General features: G+C 39.2%; 1 long non-coding RNA gene across 1 annotated transcript; it reads left to right on the top strand.

The window, feature by feature from the left end:
- Positions 1 to 10,027: 10,027 nt before the first annotated feature.
- LOC149777575 (uncharacterized) lies at positions 10,028 to 20,315 on the top strand. The gene is made up of 2 exons (XR_016416034.1): positions 10,028 to 10,541; positions 19,246 to 20,315. It is a non-coding gene; the product is annotated as an uncharacterized LOC149777575 (long non-coding RNA).
- Positions 20,316 to 23,649: the final 3,334 nt, after the last annotated feature.

Here is a 23,649-nt window from a genome sequence, read left to right as displayed (position 1 = left end):
CGCACAGGAAACGAATATTCGTCTTTCACAGGCTCGTTTCGATGAGGGTTGAGTGACATGGGTAGGAGTTTGCTCAGGGCTGGATGACATCCGTAGGGGGGTAGACGTGAAGGTGAACATTCCCCTTTAAAACGAAACCCAGTAAAATGTCCAAGAGGACGAGCAGCATCGCTTTCGCATCCCACAGGTTTGACACGCACAGCATCACTTTCCATGATAGGGGTAGGGGCACTAAAGTTCCCATGATGCTTTACGGCATCGCTCAGGTCACAAGGTACAGCATCGTACCCATCGCAAGGCTCACAATCGCATTCCACTTCCGAAGCCTCACACTTGAATTGTGCCTTTCTAAACAACTTGTTCTGTGTTTCTCTGAAAGTATTCATCTTGTTCGCTCGATCTTGGTAGTCACAATGAACTATCGATCTTGACCATAGCCCCTTTTTATACTAGTCTCAATGCAGTCTCCAGCTTGTACATCTTTCCTTTTTTACGTTTTTTATGTCCTGTTCTGGAAGATACCGTCTCTAAGGTACCGTCAACATTGTACCGTAGTGTGATGGGTGGAAAGGCCATAGAAAGGTAAGGGCAGTGCGGAGACCATCGAGTATGTTCCAGAATAGCTGAATCTTTATAGATACATAGATCCATTCGTAACTTCAGTCCGCAAGCGAAACACTGTACCTCGTATCCCAATCCTGACTCAGGTCCCAAGTAGACAAATCCTGTTCTAGCTAAAACATGCGAAGAAGGTAATCCTTCCCTATCCGTAGGCCATTTCTGAAACGTGTCCAATCGACGGGCACAATCACAATAGTCAGGTAAGAAGACTGGAAAATGGTAGGGTTTGAACTTGGAGTTCTCATCGGGTTTCTCACTCGATTCTTGCTGTGGCGAAGTCATCTTTCTGGTGGGTGGCTATCCTCTTACAACCAATGTTTTATACCAACGTGTCCATACGGTAAGGTGAAATGATTGGGAAGTCGAACTCGCTTCTGGTACACGATTTGATAAACTTTTTCCAAAGGTCGACTGACGATGTGGTGAGTGGGTAAACGTACAATCTTGTTCGGTTGGTAAGTGGTCACTTTAAAGTTTCCATCCTCTCCCGATTGCAAGGCTTCTTCCAATACCCCAAAGTTGACCACTCGACTGGTACGATAATTCAGAGTCAGTCCTTTCACTTTGCACGTCGTGTGCACTTCTCCTTGTTTGTCCCGGTATTCGTAGCCGTAATTTTTGGGACCGCCACTGACGAAACTTAGAATCTTGTCGTCGGGATGCTCGTCTGTCCAGGCTCCTAAACGGTCTCCTTCGATGTTAGGGTGATGTTGAATCGGGTGATGGATGTAAATGCAACTGTCCGTGTCAAAGTACAGGACGCGTTCCCCTAACAGTTCTAAAGCTTCGTACAATTTTAAGCGAGCATGAGCTGTCACGTAAGCAGCAATGATGACATTTCCAAAAGGGTCGTCTTGTACAAAGTCCAGATCTTCTTCGTAATTGACCAAGATCAAATCCTCACGAACGACGTCCACGTGTTTCATGTATTTGGTTTTGTCGTGAATCATCTGGAAGTAGCGGGAAGGTTCTGTCAAATATTCCGTCTTGGGTAAACAGGGGCGTTGTGCCATTTTACCCCACAAGCAATTTAACATCACTTTGGCAAACGACCGCCTGCCTTCGTTTTTCTCGATGTGGTCTAAAGTGATGCCTTCTTGTTCGTAGTATTTCTCTTTGAATTGTATTTGGTCTTCGGGAGTGTGACACCAGGAAGGATAGCCGCTGGCTTCTTGCTTCAGTTTCAAAAAGGCATCCACGTAGTCGGCGAAAATGCCTTTCTGACTGGGATCACCCTTGCGGTACTGTTGTGTCTTGGGAAAGTGGCAAATTTCGTACACTTCTAACAGTTGGTATCCCATGTCCAAAGCTTTGAACAATTCTACGCTGACCCAGGTTCCCGTCAAGGCCCGTTCTTCCTGGCTGTGCTGACAAGGTTGGTCTTGGTTGCACGTTTCGGCACAAGTACGGCACAAGGGAAACATCAGTTTGCCTTGACAATGGTGAGGTAAGACGGGATGGTATAGGTTCGTGGGAGGCAAAACTTTACACTTGATCAAGCCTTCGTATTGTCGAATGTTTTTCAGGTCGATGTGTTCCGTTAACAATTGTGGGTGCCCTACGGGAAAGCGACAATATTTGCACACGTAGGGATACAGCGAACACACGTCCAAGTATTTGATTTCTTCTCCTTTCTCTTCGTCGGCTTGGTACAGCAAACAGGTGGCATTGGTCCTTCCTCCGTACAAACTATCCCTCGGGTTCAGCGGGTCCATGAACTGGTAACTTTCCACGAGGCGTTTAAACTCGGGATCGGTTTTCATACGGTGATCGTACTCGTGTTCCCACATTTCCACCACTTGGTATCCTTGCTGTTCCAACTTTAGGCGTCGCTGACAAGTGTCCTGGTACAAGTCTTCCATGGTTCGTTGCAAAAACTGATTTTTAATGCCACGGTCAGGGTAACAGACGGGACATCCGTGAAATAAGCAACCGTTAAACTCGTACACGATCTTGGGGTTTTCTAAGTCCCAGCCATCGACCGAATACGTTCCGATGGTCCTTTCGCCCCCTCCGTTGCGGGCATGCTGAATCCACTTGTCTTCCTTGTCGCACAAGTAATGTAACCAACGTAGGGCTTTGACCGAGTATTGACGTTTGACAAAGTGGGTCGTTTGAGGACTGATGATAGCCACGGTGTTTTCAGGCATGAATCGTTGTCGATACACTAGGGAACACGCTTTGGCAATGGTGCAAGCTTCTTTCAAAGGATCGACCCCTCCGTGTTCCATGAACAGTTCTCGAAATTTTCCACAGCAACGCCGTAAAATGTCCACGTCGGAACGACAATACTTTAGCATTTCTTCCTGAAAGTCGAAAGGGTCCGAGGCGTGAATCTGGTACCAAGCGTAGAAAGCTTCTCGTTGTTCGGTACGCATGTTGTCGGGGTCGTAATAGTGAGCCTCAGGCAAATGGGGTAGAACGGCATGTTGATTGGCTTCCGTATTGAAAAAGTGTGGAAAGTACCCTTTAGCCATTTCTGTCATTCCAAACGTTTTAGGCATTCGACTCAAAGGCATGGCCAAGTAACTCATCGAATCTTTAAACTGTACTTGTCCCACTTGCATGAAAATGATTTTGGCTCCGTTCAAAGTGACTTTAGGACGCTCGGTGCCTTGTTCCGTATAGTATCTGAGAAGAAACTGTCCATCGTATCCGGAGAAATTGTGAGCCATCACTGTGGCATGACGATGACAATCTCCGTAAAGTTCGATGTCCTCTTGGCTCCACGTGTTGTCGATGGGGTCTAAGACCCATTGGGCAAAATCGGCTAACGTGTTTGGTCCCCGAAAGATTTTTTCACGCCCTCCAGGAATCTTGCTGCAGTGAGGGCAATGACTGAAGATAGGTTCTTGAATGCACTTCTCGCACGCTCGATGAGCCACGCAGAAATTAGGAATGTGAATACCGGTCTCTTGCATGCATTCGAAATCGAAAAAGATGAAATTGCCTTTCTTCTTGTGACTGTCCTCTTTCTCTGGTGGGGGTTGGTATTTTTGCACGTAACATTGGTGTTCCAAGTCCACGATGTGGTGACAAATGTGACATTTTTTCTTTCCTGAACATACGTGTGCCTTGGTATTATTGGTACGTATGACTTGTCCACACGTAGGGCACAATCTCAGGAGTTGACAAGCGCATTTCTTCTGTGAACCTTGCGTTTTCAGATGTTGTTGGTAACAAGTAGGGCTAACAAACGTGCGCAGACAAGTCGAACAAGGCACTGGTTCTTCGCTCAGACAGGGTAAAGAGGCCAAACATCCTGAGCATTTCAATCCACAATGCTTGTGTTGCTCTCGATTATTATAACCATGGTCACATTTCTCACAGTAATAACTGTATCCCAGGAATCCGGTGATACTGGTAAACGTATCGAAATGGTCATCGTGATAATAAACATGAATGTATTTTCCGTCCTTAAAATGTTGGCCTCGAAACAACAGAGGCCCGCGCATTTCTTGAGGGTGCACTTTTAAGGTGTAGCGTGGAGCTGGGGCATCTTGCAATTTTTGCATCTCAGGAATGCCACAGGGTGTGTCTTTGGACAGGCCAGCTTGTTGCAACAGGAGTTCTGCTTCGTTTCGTTGTTTGGCTCGATGGGAACGTTGAATAGTGTTCCAGGTTCTTTTCCATTCTACCGTGTCGTTCTTGTCGGCATAGGTTCGTCCCACCACGATGGCACGGGCTAAACACATCTGGTCATGAGAGTTGTTAATTCGGACGAGACTCTTTTTGGTGTTGCGAAGGTCGTCCACCAATAACATCTTTTTGCGTCCAGTTCCTTGAGGAGGAGAGACGTGGGTCATGTCCAATGTGGCTTTTCCATCGGTGATGTCAAACTGGTCATTAGATTGTTGCACGTGTTGAATCTTGTCCATGACTTTGGAAGCGGTCAATTCTGCAGGGGTGCTAAACTCGATCCAAACAGGGGATTTCAAACCGTCGTGTTGTATGGAAAGTCTCAAGCGATCGTCTTCTTTGGGTTGACATTGCTGCTTGAGTGCAGTGAGCAAAGAATCCCACACCTCAGTGATGAACACTTCTGCTTTCTCTAACGGCACTTCAGCCTTGAAATCTTTAAACTTCACTGTGTATTTGTAAGCCGTGGTTCTAAATTTTCTAGAGGAGCGCTTTTCCGTCTCTCGAATGGAATAGTACTTTTCAGGGTTGACTAAGGGTGGTGAACTTGGTTTAGAGGGTTCTGATTCTGGTTCACTCATGTCCTCTTCAAAATCACTGGCATGAATTTGTGCCAAGATTTCAGCCCTGGTACGAGGCGATAGATCACGTTTCTGCCTCTTACTTTCTTCTTCTTTCTTCTCGAATGAATTAGATCGTTTCATCTTGAAAGCAAAAAGTCAAATGACTCAAGTTCAAACACCATGAGCTACTTTATAGTCATAGCAGACCAGCGTATATAAAAGGGTGTGAGTCTTGTCCTTTCACTATTCATTTCACTCTCAAGCCGAGCACAACGATGGAAGAGACTAACCAGATGGAACGTTTCGTCAGAGCTTTGCGAGGGGTCATTAGAAAATTCTCTTCAGACCAGCCTACGGACTACTCTCCTTCCTTTAGAGATAAAAGTCAAGATACTTGCTATATCTGTCAGAAGAAAGGGTATTGGTCTTCAGAGTGTCCAGACCGTCAAAAAAGAACAAAAACAGGGGCTAAAAAAGACAAAAGTCAAGATACCTGTTATTATTGTAAAGAAAAAGGACATTGGTCTCCAGATTGCCCAAAAAAGAAACAAGAGGAGTCAGAAGAAAAGAAGGATTCTTCAGAAGAAGAGAGGGATTCTTCAGAGGAAGAGAGGGATTCTTATGAGGAAGAAAGAAGACAGGTGAAGAAAAAGAAACAGGAGAAAAAAAGAAGAAGGGAAGAAAGCGAGGAGGAGGAAGAAGAGGAAAAGAGTGTGACGGTGAAAAAATTCAAAAAACAGAGAGACTAAACAAGGAGACAGAAGAAGTGAATGAACTTTTAATTAAAGTGTTGTGTTGTGAATTGTGAATTGGATTGTAAAAAAAATGGAGAAAAGAATAAATTAATGATATAAGGTAAGTGTCTTTGAGTTTTGATTTCAAAATAAGAAGCTACACTCACGCACTCATACACAGACACGTACTATAAGGGTAAAATGGGTGGGTTATTTTTTTTTTGTGTGGAGTTATTGGCAAATTGAAATTGTATTTCTTTTCGAGAAATGTGGGTGGCCCTGAAAAGGGCCTTTTTTGGTGTAGGGGTGAGTTTAAGCAATCAACTTTAACTGCCTTAAGCCTTTGCCACGGCCAAGGCCTACTTCTGGACTACGTAATGTTGATGATGATTGAGTTGAAATCACTAAGGGTGGTACGGTAGGCTTAGTCACAGGGTTGACGTGTTTAGCTCGGGAAGGTCGTATTCTCTTCGGTCGTAATAAAGAAGTCGGATACATTTGTTTCAGACTTCTTAACTCCGCTAAAATGTCCAACAGTACCGTGACCGTTTGATTTTCACCCTCTTGTTTCTTTGCTGCTACTTCTTCTTGCTGTTGCTGCTGTTGTTTTTTTCTTACCTCTTCTTCTTGCTGTTGCTGTAGGAGAAAAGCTTGTTCCGCTTCCTTTTGTCGTTGTATAAATTTCTCCAATTCTTCTTTCTGTCTCTGTCTAAAATTCTCCACTTGCGGTAATGAAGAAGGTAACGCAGGTTCCGGAACAAATTCTTGCGAAGGGAGAAAATCCACAAAATCCCAATTCACCTCTTCTGAAAGTAAGTCCGGGTTCCCTTGGGCAGTCTCCCCTGCTGGTGCACCCCAATGGATCGTTTTCTGAGTTTCCGTCATGTTGAATCACTGTCGCATAGATTGACTGCACACAAGCGCTAGCAAATCTATATTGACTACGTGACGTCACAGACTGCTCTCTTCGGATTGGATGCGGCTGGCTGAATTTTGTAACGCGTGTTGGGATTGGTGAATGAACTCAATCCGTTTCAATCCTACCTCTGCCTATAAATAAGCGCCGTTCACTGCATTGATTCACCTGTTTCTCGGAGCCTCAAGATGTGGACCGACGTTCAATCTTCAACCCTTGTGCCAACAATGATGTTCAGGACGGACATGCTCATGTATGTCCGGTCCAAGTGGACTGTTGTTGATAGGACAGATACAAGTCTATGGTTGAGGAGAGTTTATATAGAAAGACAAGGATGCCTCAAGAGGGTACTTGTGTATGGACCGGCAGTTAGAAGGAGTTTAAGAAGAAGAAGAAGATGTGACAGATGCCATCTATGTTAATATTAATATTAACATAAACCCAAAGGCCCTTTTCAGGGCCAGCCATATTTCGCGAAAAGAGATAGTCTTTCCATTGCCTACCCCTTTTTAAAAAAAGAAAAAAAATCCCATGTTCCATTCCCATTGTCCCTAAACAAGCCCAAACTCTATTCCCCATGTTAAATTCCCCTTGTACGTAGAGTGACCCACGATTTATCGCCATGTTAATTCCCCTTGTACGTAATCTGGCCCACGATTTATCGCCATGTTAATTCCCCTTGTACGTAATCTGACCCACGATTTTTCACCATGTTAAATTTCCATTGTACGTAATCGAACCCGGGGGGGGATCTGTAATGCTAATTCCCATTGTACGTAAAGTGCCCCCCTTCACTACTAACCATACGTCATCAATATTTCGTGTCCAGAGCGATGTTATGCTGATAAAAGCGTGAGGTCTTCAGGCTATGCGTGAATGGGATCATCAAAACGATACAACTCATTGGTAAATTAAAAGAGGAGTTTATCTTTTTAAGTATCAAGTTTATAAATCGAAGAATGTTAATTCGACCCGTTCATCACTTCTCTTTTGTAATTTCTGACACAAACAACTGAAGTTATATTTACTAGTTATAGTTACTAAGAGTTGGCGTGCTATTTCTCACGAAGAAAGTGTGTGTGTGTGATTTGGATTTTTAACGTAGCTTTACAAAATAATTTCAGATATATCGCTACGATGTCTGCAGTGTGGCAATGTATGATGATGTCTAGAACTGGGGCATCATGCCACAGACATGTAGCATGATATCCCACCCAGTCACATTATCCTGACACCAGGCCAACCAGTCATAACACTAACCTCTTAATGCTGAGCACCAAACGAGGCAGCTGTTAGTACCATTTTTATAAGTCTTTAGTATGACTCGGCCAGGGTTCTAACCCGCCACCTCCCTCATCCGAGGCGGATGCTCGAACACAAGTTACATCTAATAGAATATGAATGGGAATCGTGTTATACATACAGGTCTATTACCTTCCATGCATATGCTGTCGTCCATGCCTATACTCCACGAAAAATAGCAACGCCGTATGACATTTAGGAGCATTTTCAAGAGATAACAAAATAAAAGTAATCAATGAGTCGAGTCTTTGATTTGTTAAAACTTTATACATAAAAAGAGAAATATTCATCTAATTAGAACTATCTGCATCGTCTGCGTTTGAAATTCTCTCCTTTCAAAGGCTGAAAAGTCTGGCAATGTATGAGCCAGGTCGGTGCTTGTGGCCGTATTATATGTATTTTAACAGATGCGTATAGGCTATAACTATCAGCTTGCAACGACATGAAACTGGAGGTCAAAGTTCAGTTTAGAGCTATACATCTAAGTTTTCAAAATTGGCTCTAATCAAAACAATCTTTGCTGATGAATATATTTTCTTGCAGATCTTAGTTTCCATTTTGGACTATATTTAGAAGCTTATTCCCATGCTGCTTTCTCCAAAATAATGGTAGAAAAATTGTATGTAAACATTTATGTTATTTCATATAAATAGAAGACAAGAGTCAATCTGAGATTTCATAGCATTGATTTGGTTTGCATGTATATTTGCACGTTAAAACAAAAGCAATGAGTCAACAGGTTGCTTAAAACGTACACATTTTGTTAAAAACAATAATCGGACTTATTGAGAAAAAATATCAATATATTTTAAAAGAAGAAAATAAAGATCCTGTATGAAAATAATTGCAATCGGGCATACTCCAATGTGTAGGTAGAATAATGTAGTTAATTATGTTGAACTTTCATCATCATCAGCAGAAAAAACGATGCGAAAAATACATGAAGTAATTAAAGAAAATTAACCTTTATCAATAGCCCTTAGGTGTACAATTCTCCCATACATATTAAACAATCGATGAAATATAACCTGCTTATCTTAACAATTTGATTACATCATCTATAAAAATATGACACAAGTTCTTTGCTGTTATGAGTGGCGCGCATCTGTGATCAACTGTATCTTATATGTAAACGCCAACATTTGTCTTTCTGTGTCTTGGCAAGTACTTTTTTGTATTTTTATGTTCAGACTTTATTTAAAATTCGCTAATCCCAGTTTTTTTACTTTTTATTTATTTTCGTCCTTGGACAGGCGAGTAATCTAGTTATTTAGAACAAATGAAGAAGAAAAAAACATCCATTCGCCAACTGCCCACTGGTGTTTACGCATAGTAGGCATTCAACATTCTTACAGACAAATGCGTATTTATACTTTCGTTAGTACATGAATTGTTATTTTCTTTTGCAGATGTTAACACACCGTCTTCTAACTTATCTGCACGGGAAACAACAGAAGTACGATGATAACTTTTACATCTGATTCAGTACGGTAATTTTAGCAGACGATTTTAAGCTCCAGTGTCTGGAGGACAGCTAGCAGATGGTTCATTACAAGTTAACCAAACATTGTAATTTTTTAGATAAGTTATGACGAGACAAATTCCCCTAAGTGAAAGCCCAGATTGCATATTATTTATTCCATACAGCAGGTAGGAAACATGTTGTATATTATCTTCAAATTCCCACTAGCGCGATTTTAAAAAAATTCTTAGAAATAAATTGTATGCAGATACAGTACAATTACCGTCACCACTGTCGGTCGACATTAGAGGCCATGTGTGACATAATACAGTCTGTTTGTTTACAGAACTAAACTTCCTACGCCGTTGAAGATTGTAATTACTGTAATTCCACGCCGAAGATGACAAACATTTTACTGTCTCGGTATCAAATGGACAACTGAATATGCATGCTAGCACGTATACAATATGTATAGGTTACTGCATTTGTATGCGAAAATATGAACGAGTTTTTCGGATGGAAATACTGCACGACCTTGGGAGTGCAGTATATCCATCCGACAAAACGAGTTCATATTTTCCCATACAAATGCAGTAACCTTGTTATTACATGCCCATTTTCATATTCTACCTAAGACTTAATTATGTATACAAAAATACACTACACGAAACAAAGTAACTGAATGCATGCTATTTTCCAAACTAAATACACAAGTGCAGATTCATCATTTAACAACAAAGACGTTATTAATGCACACATAACTCCTCCCGGATAAATCTGAACTTCACCGTGTGCAGGGCATAGTTTTCGAAAGAAAATGGCGTTTTGCTCTAATTAAAATTTAAACTTGGAGTCATATTGTGAATGAATGGGTATTGCAACAACTTTTCCATTTGATCTGGAATGAATAGATTTTGGTATTTTGTTTCGATTCTACGAAATTTCTTGATTATGGACTGGATTTATATGTGCCAATTCTACATGAAGTTCGTCGGATTTCAGCGGCGACGGACAGCGTGTTGACATCTGCAAGTGTGTTTCTATTCTGTCATTGAATGCTTGAAATCATAGTGTGGGAAAAATATAAAGTCATTCAATTGCAATTATCAAAAAGACGCCATGGAATATAATGTTTGTTTCATTTTGAGTGCAGTAAGAAGGATGTAATTGCACTTGGAATATAGTCAAAATTACAGTACACTTTCGAAATGTGTAATCAAGCTTGAGAACCCATGCATGGCTCATGTAATTCGGATTTGCCGAACTAAGAAAGTACATTTTGAGGAAATTCAGGATGTAAAACTGTAAGTATATTTTTTTGCCATTCTTGTTACCAGCTAAAGAAGACAGTTTATGTCTTGTTATTTGCATGTTATTTGTAGGTACACAGCAATTTTAATGAATCTGGTGTCTATCGCCAGCCAAAATCCGAAACATTGTATCAAAAACGTAGCGGAATGCAGCTGGTATATGGCAGTTCACGAACATCCGCTTTAGTTCATTCAGAAACAAATTTAATCAACCAAAACGTAAAGTGCCTACTAAGTGAGTGTAAACGATTGGTTTGCAAATCAAAAGTGCTGACGTCTGCGTCCATTGTTTGCTTAAAAATTGAAAGTAGATTCTTTATGAGTGCAAATGAAGTGTGCGCGAGTTCACTGTCGTAAAATACTGAACGATTCTGACAATGTAATGTTACTGGAGAAAAAAACATGAGCATATAATAATTGTGTGTATAGAAAGTACATATCTAATCCTGCGCCGGTCTGCCGTTTCTCTGGTACATTGGCTTCCCATGATAATCTGCATACGAAGTCAGGCACGCCCCGTTTGAATGTCAGATACTGGTGGGGGGGGGGATTCAAGATGGCGGAACAATGGCAATTAAGAAATGTTATTAAATCAGTTACTTCCGTCTGAGTGTTCGTCGGCTTTTTCATTGTATTAGTCACGAATATGGTAATTAAAGAAGTACTGCGTGTTTGTTTTAAGTGTTACTATACAGTATTGTTATTTTCAGCCATTGTGTACGACTTGGAGGTGGGATATGGCGAGAAATTGCGCATTCGTATCGATATGGTTTAATTTTCTCAAAGATGCTTTATTTGAATGAAAGTTTGATTGACTGTACTTTACTGCTATTTACAGTAGGTTTCAATATTTTCGAATATTCCGAATTTCTTATCATGCTGTGTGTTGTGTTTTAAAATGTATTAACATATAATTGGGTCGGGATGGGCGGGTTGATATTGGTAATGCAAAAGCTACATATTTCTGCGGTGCAATTTTTGGAGCTTTACAATTCTGCCATTTCCATCTGTCTTGTTTAGAAATATACTATTTTGCTACTTACAATGTGATAGAATCTTGTCCTCCAGGTTGGGGGTAGGGCGTAGTGCCAACAACTCCAACCCATACAAACTAAACCGTTACAAAAACAGCAACAACATCAATTCCAACAATAACATGAGGTCAAGTAAAGAACTTAAACCAGTTATTAGGTATCATGACAGCTTCTGACGAAAACCAATCCCAGAGAGTGAAGGGCTCGACCAGGACTTTTTTTAGGATCCAAAACTATGGTTCGTCTTGGTGAATGGAATGTCCGCACCCTGTTTGAAACATCAAAATGGCACAAGTCATCGATGAGATAAACAGGTACAAACTGGATATTCTTGCTGTCGGAGAGACCAAATGGACAAGTTCAGGACGCAAGATGACAAGTGATGGTTCAACCGTTCTTTACTCGGGGAAGGATGAGGTCTATTCCATTGGGGTAACCCTTATCGGCAGCAAAACTAGTACAAAAGCACTCGTGGAATGTGAACCAATCAGAGAGAGAGAGACTTATCAGAGCAAGATTCCACTCCCAGTACTGCAAACTCGCCATCTTGCAGTGCTATACTCTGGAAAACGAGGCCGAGGAAGAAGATAACGAAAACTGATATGAACAGATACAACGAGCAGATTCCAGAGTCCCACAACATGACATGCTAAAGATAATGAAAGATAGGAATGCCAAGGTAGGAACAGACAATACAAATGATGAAGAAATGACCTGGCAACAAGGCTGTGGAGTCATCATCGACAATGACGAAAGACTTGTGAATTTCTGCCTCAAAAACAACTGCGTAATAGGCGGCACTGTCTTCCCGCACAAAGACACCCACAAACTAGCTTGGAAATCCCCCGATGGACACACCGTCAACCAGATTGACCATATTGTCATCAATAAAAAGAGAGGATGTCAACTGTAATCATTATCTTGTGATAACCAAGATAAAGCTGAAACTACGAGCAACACATACCACACAGCAATAACGAAAAGTGTTTGACATCAGCAAGCTTTGCCCACCAGAGATAAAGAGAGATTTTACCATCGAGCTTAGAAATTGTTTTAATGCATTAGCCAGTGAAAAGTGGGAGGACCATAACACAGTTAAAAGAATATGGACGAAAATAAGTACATAACCCTGAAGCAGCAAAGAAAGTCATTGGTTATCGAAGGAACAAGGAAAGGAGATGGTTAATATCAGAGACTTGCAATAGAATAGATGAAAGGAGAAGGGCCAAGACAAACTGCTGAGTGATAAATCACCAAGGTTGATTGAAGGGGCACAGAAATGTTATAAGATGAAGGATAAAGAAATCAAAAGGAGTGCCCGGAAGGAGAAAATAACCTTTGCTGAGGAACTGGAAAATGAGGCAGAACAAGCAACAACAAAGGGCGAAAAGATTAAAAAAAAGATGGTATAAAAGATTACAGAACAGCTCTGTGGACAAGGATCTAACCAGCCAATACCAGTGAAAGATAAACAGAAAAGAGTGATAACAACGCTAAGAGAGCCGGCTGCGAGATGGGTCCAGTACATCCAAGAATCTTTAAACCAGTCAGAGCCTGGTGAGCCAGCAGACCAGCCACTATCAGATGACATTAATGACATAAATATCAGACCACCTACTCGAGCAGAGGTCAAAACAGCCATCAAGGTCATAAAGAGCGGCAAGGCACTTGGGACTGATTCCCTGCCAGCTGAGGTGCTGATATAGCCACAGTTGCAGATGCGCTTACTACGTCTTTAGAAAGATATGGGAAAATGATGTCACCCCACAGGGCTAGTTTAAAGGCCTCATTGTTAAGCTACGAAAAGGTGACCTCAGCAATTGCGACAACAGGCGAGGGATAAAATTCATTTCCATCCACAACAAAGTAAGCAGAATTCTTCTCAGAAGGATTGACACAGCCATAGATGACAAACTCAAACAAGAACAAGCAGTGTTCACCAAAGGAAGAGGGTGAGTATATCATAGATTTCCTCTAAGCAACATGCATGAACACTGTCTAGAATAGAATGTCCCCTTTTGCATAAACTTCATTGACTTAAAGAAGGCATATGACATTGTTCAGCGCGAGAGTCTATGGAAGATTCATAGAACCAATGGAATATCACTCAAGATAGTAAAACTTATTTGGGAAATTTTACGAGCACTTCCAATGTGGCGTTATCCTTAACAGCACTCTTACCGACTCATTCAAAGTGAAGTCTGATGTCAGATAAGGTTGCATCCTCTTTCCTATTATGTTTCCCATCACCATCGACTGGATAAAACGTTAAACAACATCTGACCATGTCAGAGGGATTCAACGGACATTCTTCTTACACTCTGAAGATGTGGACTTTGCTGTCATTTCATCGAGGTACTCTCATCTTCAATATAAATCTGACAGTTTTAGCAAGTACGTTAAACAGACTGGCCTGCATGTTAATTCAACGCAAAATCATGTGATGTGCATAAATGCCACTGCTACTCATCCAGTTGCCATTGACGGAGAGGCGATGGGGTTTGTAGACGACTTCACCTACCTTGGTAGTCTAATTAGCAACGAAAACGTTGGCAAATAAGACATCAAAGTCGGGTTAAATAAAGCCAGATGTACTTTCAGCAGGCTCCGCGCTATATGGAAATCCAGACAATATAGCCTCAAAAAAGATCAGACTTTACAACAGCAACGTAAAGTCGGTACTGCTGTACGGCTCCAAGTGTTGGAGAGTAGTGAGGACAGTAAATTCATTTCACAATAGCTGACTCTGTAAAATCTGCAACATCTATTGGTCAAACAAAATCTTCAGTGTGAACCTATATGAGAAGGCGGAAGGTAACAACATTTCCCTAGAGATGAAGATGCGTAGGATCAAATGGCCTGGCCACGTAATGAGGATATCCAAGGGAGCCGTCAGATCTACACCAGCTGGTAAGAGTAAATGCGGACAGCCAAAGATAACATGGCGTAGGACAGTGATGTCCGAGCTGGAAGAGACGGGATTTTCCTAGGGCGGGGCACAAGCCATCGCTGAAGACCGTCCTAGATGGCGAAAGGCAGTTGCAGCCTTATGTCCCAGACGGGATGAAGAGGACTAACTAACTACGGTGTGATAGCCACGACAGGATATCTGGATAGGTCATTTAAGTATCCCTATTACCGGTAGTAACTGCATGATATACATACTCAGAGAATAAATCTATATCTTAAACCACTGATTCGTTATGACTCATAAAGTTTTAGATCTATCTAGCTATACCGAGCAATGGCAACATGAAAAAGTGCTCTGCTGTAAGTCGGTTGCTAGGTTTACCTATCACTGTTAAACACTTACGATCTTAAGATACTTTTGGTTTTAAAAATAACTCATCTTAAGTCTTAATTATATTTTTATTCTTAATTTGACGCTGGAAAATGTTGTATGTTGCAGACAGACCACAAATATGCAAATTGACCTAACACATTTACAACATTCTGAAACATGAAATAAACATGCTTCTAATAGAATAAGTTGTAAACTGCTACCAAATAAGTTACATCATAAATGTAACAACTGACGTAACGCAACATGCAGAGACTTAACGTGCAATTTTTAATTGTTCAGGTGTTAACTTTCCATTTTTTACAACTTGAAATGTAAAACTGGCCTATATGCCGGAATCATAGGGTTGTTTATGATCTATTAGAACTACTGCTTCAAGTCAGACAATACAAAGTATATGACAATACTAATCATGCAGCTCTGGTAATTTTAAAACACGTGCAACTAGTGTATTGCAATCTCGTGTCACTGGCTTGTATATAACTTGTTAAAATACGTAGCTTGTCTTTATGGACCTACTGCTAAATAACTGCACACACAAAATAAAATCAACAAACAGACAAACAACAAAGAAAAGAAAAAAGAAAACTAAATTAAAAAAACAAAACCAAAGCTGATGGCCATCAATGTATCATTCATACCTAATGGAATATTTTATCATCACAGGGATTTTTAATTTTCTAGTTATCAAAATCAATAAAATTACATTAAGCATTCGCACTTTGCAGGTGCCATACTTTACATATAAAAATACAGGTATAATCAAAACGCATAAGCAAATATGCCCATATATTACCAAATTATAATTTAAATAAGCATTGCTATTACAACGGTTATCTGTAAAGTTTTTGAATTCTTAAAACGTAAAAGCAAATATGCCCATATATTACCAAATTATAATTTAAATAAGCATTGCTATTAAAACGATCATCTGTAAGGTTTTTGAATTATTGTAATGATATTTTCTCTTCAGAGTATGTCATATAGCAAATAAAAGTTTTAGAAACTAACAGGTGTTTGAATGTTTTAAAGCATCATTATTCCTTGTGTATTGCATATATATTTGTTAATTCTTGCCTCCAAAGATTCCGGTCAAGCTCATCTTCAAAAGTTTCATTGCATAATAGATATTAATAGATATTCAACCTAACTACACCCACGCGACCATGTTATCTTTCCAATTTATGTATTTTAAAATACTCGTACGAGTATGCTCAGTGACATGAAAATCAGTTTATTATAAAATGTTGACACGTCGTGTAAAATAACGGTAAAACAAAATAGATCAAACTTTCATTCAAATAAATCATAATTCTTTATACACACGCACATGCACACACATACACACGCGATTTCGCAATCTCGCATCGTACCCACTCTCACTTCCACCCCTACAAAGAACACATACTGGTTAAAAATGACAGCACTGTACAATAATACTTTAAACAAATACTCAGTACTTCTTTAATTGACATAGCTGTTGATATTACAGTGGAAACGCCGGTGGCGACACAGTGGAGTATCATGGGAGGCACTTGTACCAGGCTACATTATGTTGTTGATTATTTTACTTTATACGTAATGATGAAAAACAAGAAAGTTTTGGCACATACATCAGAGGGTGATAAAGGAGCGCAGATGCGACGATGCTAGGGGTCATGCTTTAAATGTACGCCGATAGCTGACATTCGGACTGCATCAGCTATTTACGAAACAGGGAATGATAAAAAAAGTTGCTAATGCATAGATCAACGAGGGACCTTAGCTCGTCAACGTCAGTCCAGTGAGAACGTTGCAATTGTAATTTTAATGATGTATGTTGGGAATCTTAATTTTGGATGTTGAATCAAACTGTTAATCTGATTGAAGTCAGATCTCCACTGTTTTACATGAAGATCGGACAGCGACCGTCATGTCCTGGTGACCTATGTTATTATCATAACGGCTGTGTAGTTAATGTTCCATTATTTGAAGTAAATGCCATCTTTAACAATTATAAAATAGCATGAGTATCAAAGTTTGAAAGTCACAATTCTCTCCACATAGAACATTGAAATAACAACTGCTCCTTTATTATTGTAACGACATTTGTCTGCTTTTGCGCCTGATGCCGGAACATTTTTGTAAATGGCAGCCTGTTCTGTGATTAAGCGAATCTTAGAAATACATATATACAGACGTCATCATATGAAAGAAGGTAACTGGTCAACATATTTGGATGATATGTGACAAAATGTAATTATTCCATTGTGACCTTGAAGATTATTACTGCCAAAGGTGTTACGGTGTTATATATATTTATTTTTTTCGTAACTTTTGGTTCATGACTCTCTCTCTCTCTCTCTCTCTCTCTCTCTCTCTCTCTCTCTATATATATATATATATATATATATATATATATATATATATATATATATATATATATATATATATATATATATATATATATATATATATATATATATATATATATATATAATGTGTATTTTTTCATGGCTATAAATTATAATGATCATCTTTTGTTAAGATATTAGATAGCTAATTTTTGTACTTGGGGTAAAAAATTCTATTTTAAGGTGTTACGAGTATAGATTGCGTAGGATATATAAATAGGTTTTTTATTAATAAAACCTGTTGAGAATTTTGGGGTAATTTGTCACTGGCTGGAGGGTTTAGGTCAGATGGGTTAATAAAAGAATTAATTTATTTCCCACTAGATGAATAGATATTTTGAAATAGTAGATTGAGTAGCAAGACCTGTCACGTAGGGTATATTACGACGTATAGTCGAAATAGACTCTTGAAAGTGTACACAAGAAGAGAACTGAGCAATCAGATTCATTCCTATTTTGAATTTATTCTTATTTCGGATTCTTATTTCATATGTTAAAACCAGTCTGCTTATGTGTTTGATGTGTTTAGATAATTTTAGAGGAGATATTTGTCAGGATTATTAAGTGGAAACAAAAGTACTCATTGGACTGTATTATTATATAGTCTTTTTGTCCGTTAACTTTACATTGTCTGACTCGTGCATTATTCTACGATACTGAACACCCTGATAATGCATTCACGTGTGTATAAAATAGTTTAATGTATTAAGAACTACTTCGTAAATAAATCATATACACTCATGAAGTAGAATGTAAAGTGTCGAATTCTGAATGGTATTGAACCTTAAAGTTGAATGCATTATGCCAGAAAAGTCGTTGTGAAGGATAACTTCGATCATTCTTATCCCACCCACCCCCCGTGTCAGTGTAAAATTTGAAAGGCTAGAATTTATAACTCAGTGAGATTGAGCAGGGCATTGCAACGCTGGCATGAGAAAATAAACATTTGAGCTACCAACCATAACCGCTTGATAGGAGCCCATGTCAAATTATCATCTTCAACGGGAAATTGATATGCCTGTACTTCACAGATTCTATACTGTCTGAAATCTGACGGAAGAAATGATTATCTTGGGATAATTTAGGAATCACTGCTTACGATTGTGAAGAGTAATTTAAGGCGTACACTTTGTAAATAATGAGAATTTAAAGTGACGACCTTAGTCGAAATTCTTTAGTCTTAAAATTCATGAGAGAGAGAGAGAGAGAGAGAGAGAGAGTAGTTGTTAATTTGAGGGAGCTAAAAAGAATAGTGCTTTCCTCGTTAAACAAGAAAAGGGGACCAGGTGGCTATCATGCAAGAAAAGACAGGGTTTAATGCTAGGTTGCACAATTTCTGAAAGTGAACAGCATTAAGGTACGTAATTTTAATTTTCCCACGTAATTTTCTACTTTTTGATTGTTTGTTTTATGCAATAATGTTTGATATGACTAGGACTCATATTATGTATTGCTTATTCAATTTAATGGAAATCTGTTGATGCTAGAATTGTTATGCAATTTATCTCTTTCATTTTACATTCACTAGTTCATTGATAGTATTGACGATTGCATGTTATCCAGGTTTTCATATGTGTAGGATTTCATAGGGTTATATGAAGTAATTTCCTTTGTCTGTTAGGACGATACTGATTATCGTGAGTTAACGATAATCGCCTATTTATTTCTGATTTTGTAATGTTTAAATAATATTGTAAGTTAGGGATTGCTGTGAGCTAGAATTGTGTGAATTTTATACAACAGTAAACGAGCATGTGGTAGCGTAGGTAAAGAGATAAGGTAAGGTTACCAGGATACCGCTAACACGTTCATTATAGCCTGTCGCTGTGAAGCGAGGGTGATGTTCTATCGGATCAGTTCAGAATTTGTGCAGTGCATGCTTCTGAGTAACGTAAGTGAGTGAATGTTTAGTACATGTAGAAAGTGGTACATACAGAGATTTAAGAGTAAGTTTGTCCTTTAACGAACAGTTTTCTGGGGAGAAACGGGACAGTCCAAAGACGGAAATCCGAAATAAAGAAGTGACGAATTCAGAATAAAGGACTAAAAGGCTAGGAAGTCCAAAAAGGGGTGAAACGTTGAGAATAGGATGGCTCGAGGAAATAGGAAGACGTTGATACACGGTCAAGAAAGAAAGGTGATCGAATCAGTCATGAACATTGCACTCTTTTCACGGAGAATTATTATTCCCGCCGGCTGAGTGAATTGTGACAGCAGCTGCTTTGCAAAATTTCAGCGTTAACTTGTTTGATACAATGTTTCGAATTTAGGCAAGCAACAGATGCCATACAGGTCATAACCCAGTTAGGGGAGCATGCAAATGACCAGGAATAAACGTTTCTACTTTAGCTGGTAATAAGAATGTCCAAATATATACCGACATTTTTGCATCTTGAATATCCTCAAAATGTACTTTCTTAGTTCCACAAATCCGAATTACATGAGCCATGTCATGGATTCTAAAAAATATTGTACTGTTATTTTGACTAAGTTCCAAGTGCAATAACATTGTCCTTACTGCAATCAAAATGAAATGAAGGCGATATTCCATAACGTCTTTTTGATGGTTAGAATTGAAAGACTTCATATAGTCCCTACAGTATGATTCCAAGCATTCAATGACAGAACACAAACACATACGCAGTCGAATCAAGACCCGTCCTATCCTGCTCAAATCACACACACACGCATTTTGTGTGGAATTGACACAGCTAATAAATCCAGGTCCAGCGGAATGGAGCAGAATCGACAAAAAGAAGAAAAGATCCATTCATTCCACACCAACTAGAAACGCTATTGCAATTCGTTTTCATTCACAATATAACACAAAATTTCAATTTAAGTAGATCAAAAGCGGCAATTATTTTTGAAAGTGATGTCGAATACGAGACTAAGTTCAAACTTCGATAAGCGGAGTTATGTGCGCATTAATAATGTTGTTGTATATTGTTGAATCTGCGCTTGTGTATTTATTTTGGAATACAGCATAAATTAAATTACTTTGTTTCTTGTAGCGTATTTTATTAAAAATATAATTAAGCCTTAGGTTCGTGTTGTTGTTGGGTTTAACGCCATTTTTCAGCACAAGATAGGTTATTCATGGCGGCCAGTATAACTGGTGGAGGAAGAACCATGGAAAACCCAAGGAAAAACCACCGACCCACGAGATCCTACTCGCAAGCTTTCTCACGTACCCATGTTAGCCGAGCCGGAGACTCGAACCCACGCAGACAGATGTGAGATGGCAGTGATCCGGAATGGTGGGCGCTTTAGACCACTCGGCGCTCCTAAGCCTTAGGTAGTATAAGAAAATTAGTATATAATAAAAAGGTTACTGCATTTGTAAGGAAAGATTTTAACTCGTTTTGTCTGATGGATTCTGCACTCCACAAAACGTAGTGCAGTATCCATCCGAAAAAGACTGGTTCATATTTTCACATACAAATGCCATAACCTATAAATATTATTCTGGGACTATTTTGAATTATTCAAAGGAATTCTAAACAAAGCTAGTTTGACACGTCAGTACTGTTGGCGGAGCTTCGTTGATTTGAAATTTATACAGAACTGTTAATTCTTTTGGACTTTAATAAACCTTTTTCAGGATTATTATGGATTCAATTCATAATACTGTAAGTTCCTCATAATTTTTTTATTCGAAGACATTAATAATATTAAATTAATAATTATTATTTGTTATGTTGTTCAAAACTTGTTGATTTTGCTTCTTTCTGTCACTTAGTTTATAACCATAGATTCGTAACAAATTAAATTAAAACAAAAGCTATGATGGATACTAAGCAGTTCATGTACTGAGAGGTCATTTAGAACTGTATCTGATTTCTAGAAATGTTCAGGTCTCACTCGATAGTTTCGTATTTTGACACACACACACACACACACACACACACACACACACACACACACATTTTTAAGGTAGAAGGCATGAACCTAATTATCACAAGCCTAGCATTTATAAATTCACACATAGGCTAAATCTGTAATGTGGTTTAGATTTACTTTGAGTTAAGCATGGAAATGGGTTGGCTTGTTGGTGACTGCCTGTCACAGTTAGACGAGCATTGGAGATCAAATGCGTAACTTGGGCTGCAAATAAGCAGCCGACTTGGCTTACGTATTTACGTGTGTTTGCTACAGAGGTAAATATCTAAAAATCTAGATGGTTGAGGGCTGATGAAAAGTATGCTAATTTGTTATAGTACTAGTGAACTTTATTCATGCATAAGGCACATACTGATTCTTTTAGCTGCCTTATCACAGGAAAATAGTCAAAATAGCTATTTCCTGTCAAAATTTAATGTAAAATTTAGCGGTCGGTGGCAGTGTTGGTTCAGTATAAAAAAACAACAGTTGCATCAGGAATTAACCTGATTGCTGCAGTCAAAATCTCACATGTATGCTTTCTACAAAAATCATTAGTTTTTTGTGGTATCTTCAGTGTAAAATTATTCTCGTTTTTCTGCAATAGGTCATTGTTGGATGAAAATTCACCAGAAAAACTGTCCCCTGAGACCTTAAAGTTTGTAAGGTGTTCAAGCCCTGTGTGTTCTCTTCCTCTCAAGCCTGATTCGCCTATATACACGATCCTGAAAAAGTAAATTGTGCCATTTTAACACAAACAGACGGTAAAAAGCTGTCCTAAATTTGGATCGCCCGAAATTAGGACTTTAAAAGACGATCCGGATCAGCATCCTTTCACACTGGTATACATAAATGTGTTGCTCCTGTGTTAACCCTGTGCCGCCTTAACAATTTTAATGGCACATCAGAAATATACTTCTCGAATGGCGTGGTCTACCATAGCAAATCTTCTAAAGAGGTTTTAAACAGGATATAGAAAATGTGATAAGTTATTTTACACTTCCCTTAACTGGCTGTCCAAGGCTCTTCACACTGGCAAGTTATGCCGACGATGATGAGGTGACCCTAGCCAACTTTTAAACGGCACACGAAATTAGACTGACCATGGGCCGTAGAACAAAGCGCATTGACGACCCTTGAAAAGCGAAACTCCCTGAAGGCCAGCCTCACTTGCAGGTTTATTCAGAAAGCTGGTCTAAAGCCAGCCGGGGCTGACCCTGGGGCAACCTAAACTGTTAGTGTGCGAATGGGTATTGAGAACGATCGGCCATTCGACTTCCCCATATTTAAGAACTCAGTTTTCCCTTTGGGATACTTAAATCCCTCAGTGCTTATGACATTATGTTCATTCTATTTTTAACAAATATAGTTAGTATTACTAATAATAGTGACAGACCTGGTGGTCTTCTGGACTTTAGTTGCAAGTTATAGATCCATTAGTTTTTAATAAATTGTTTTACAGATGTACGGCTTAAGAACAACTACACATCGTCACCATTACGCAGTGCCGGATTACATATTAAGCACACTAAACTTGTGCGTAGGGCACCAGTCCGACAGGGAAAAAAATAATTGTTGATGATAAAACTGAATGAATTTTATATGACCATTTCGATCTGCATGTACGAGTATTGATTTGGAAGGTTGGTAAGCAACACTGGTATATTCACACCTTTGTAGCTTTTAATATTGTATTATTGAGTTTCACATTTTGTGGGGGGGGGGGGAGCACCATAAAATGTTCAGTGCTTAGGGCCCTGGAAGGTCTTAATCCAGCACTGCCATTACGGCTCGAACCCAGACCACAGACCACAGAGCTTATCGGTCTCTTTCAACTCTCGAATCCAAAATTATACATAACAAGTCGAATATAATGTTCCGCTTACGCGGTCAGTGGTGTTGAACAGTTTGTACATTTTATAGTAGTTTCTGTCGTTCACAAGTTATTTTTACAAAATATTTTCATAGTGACGTTCAACGATAGATGTGCGGTTACCTACACTGCTTTCTCCAAGGTTCTTTTGTGACACAACGAGTACTAAATATGCAAAATATGGGAGCTAAATATATGGAAATTCGATGCCCACAATATTGTTGAGCGTCAGACCTGATTCCCAAAGAATAATTGGCGCTATCAATTACGTTTCCAAGTAAAATTTGCTAGTTATTGTATTACCTTCTCTATCAAAGAAAACTTGGAAGACGTTGACAGATATTGAAGTCGCATAAAAATTGCTCAAGTGCTTGCCGAAAATGGTATTTTTAACATGTCTTAAAATAAAGCAAATGTGTAATACACTTTTTGTAAACGATATCAATGCCTTGAGCCACAATATGAAACGAATTTTGATAATTTTTCCTACATTATGCGCTAGAGGTTGTTGTTGCTGTAGCTTTTAACGCCATTTTTCAGCTCAAAATAGGTTATACATGGCGGCCAGTATAACTCTGGAAAATTGGGAAGAACCACCGACCAACGAGAAGCTACTGAC

Source organism: Sinohyriopsis cumingii, chromosome 18, assembly GCF_028554795.1.
Source record: "Sinohyriopsis cumingii isolate HCF-2022 chromosome 18, ASM2855479v2, whole genome shotgun sequence".
Lineage (NCBI taxonomy): Eukaryota > Metazoa > Mollusca > Bivalvia > Unionida > Unionidae > Sinohyriopsis > Sinohyriopsis cumingii.
Note: the sequence above shows the minus strand (reverse complement) of the source record. Positions and strands in the feature narration are given on the sequence as shown.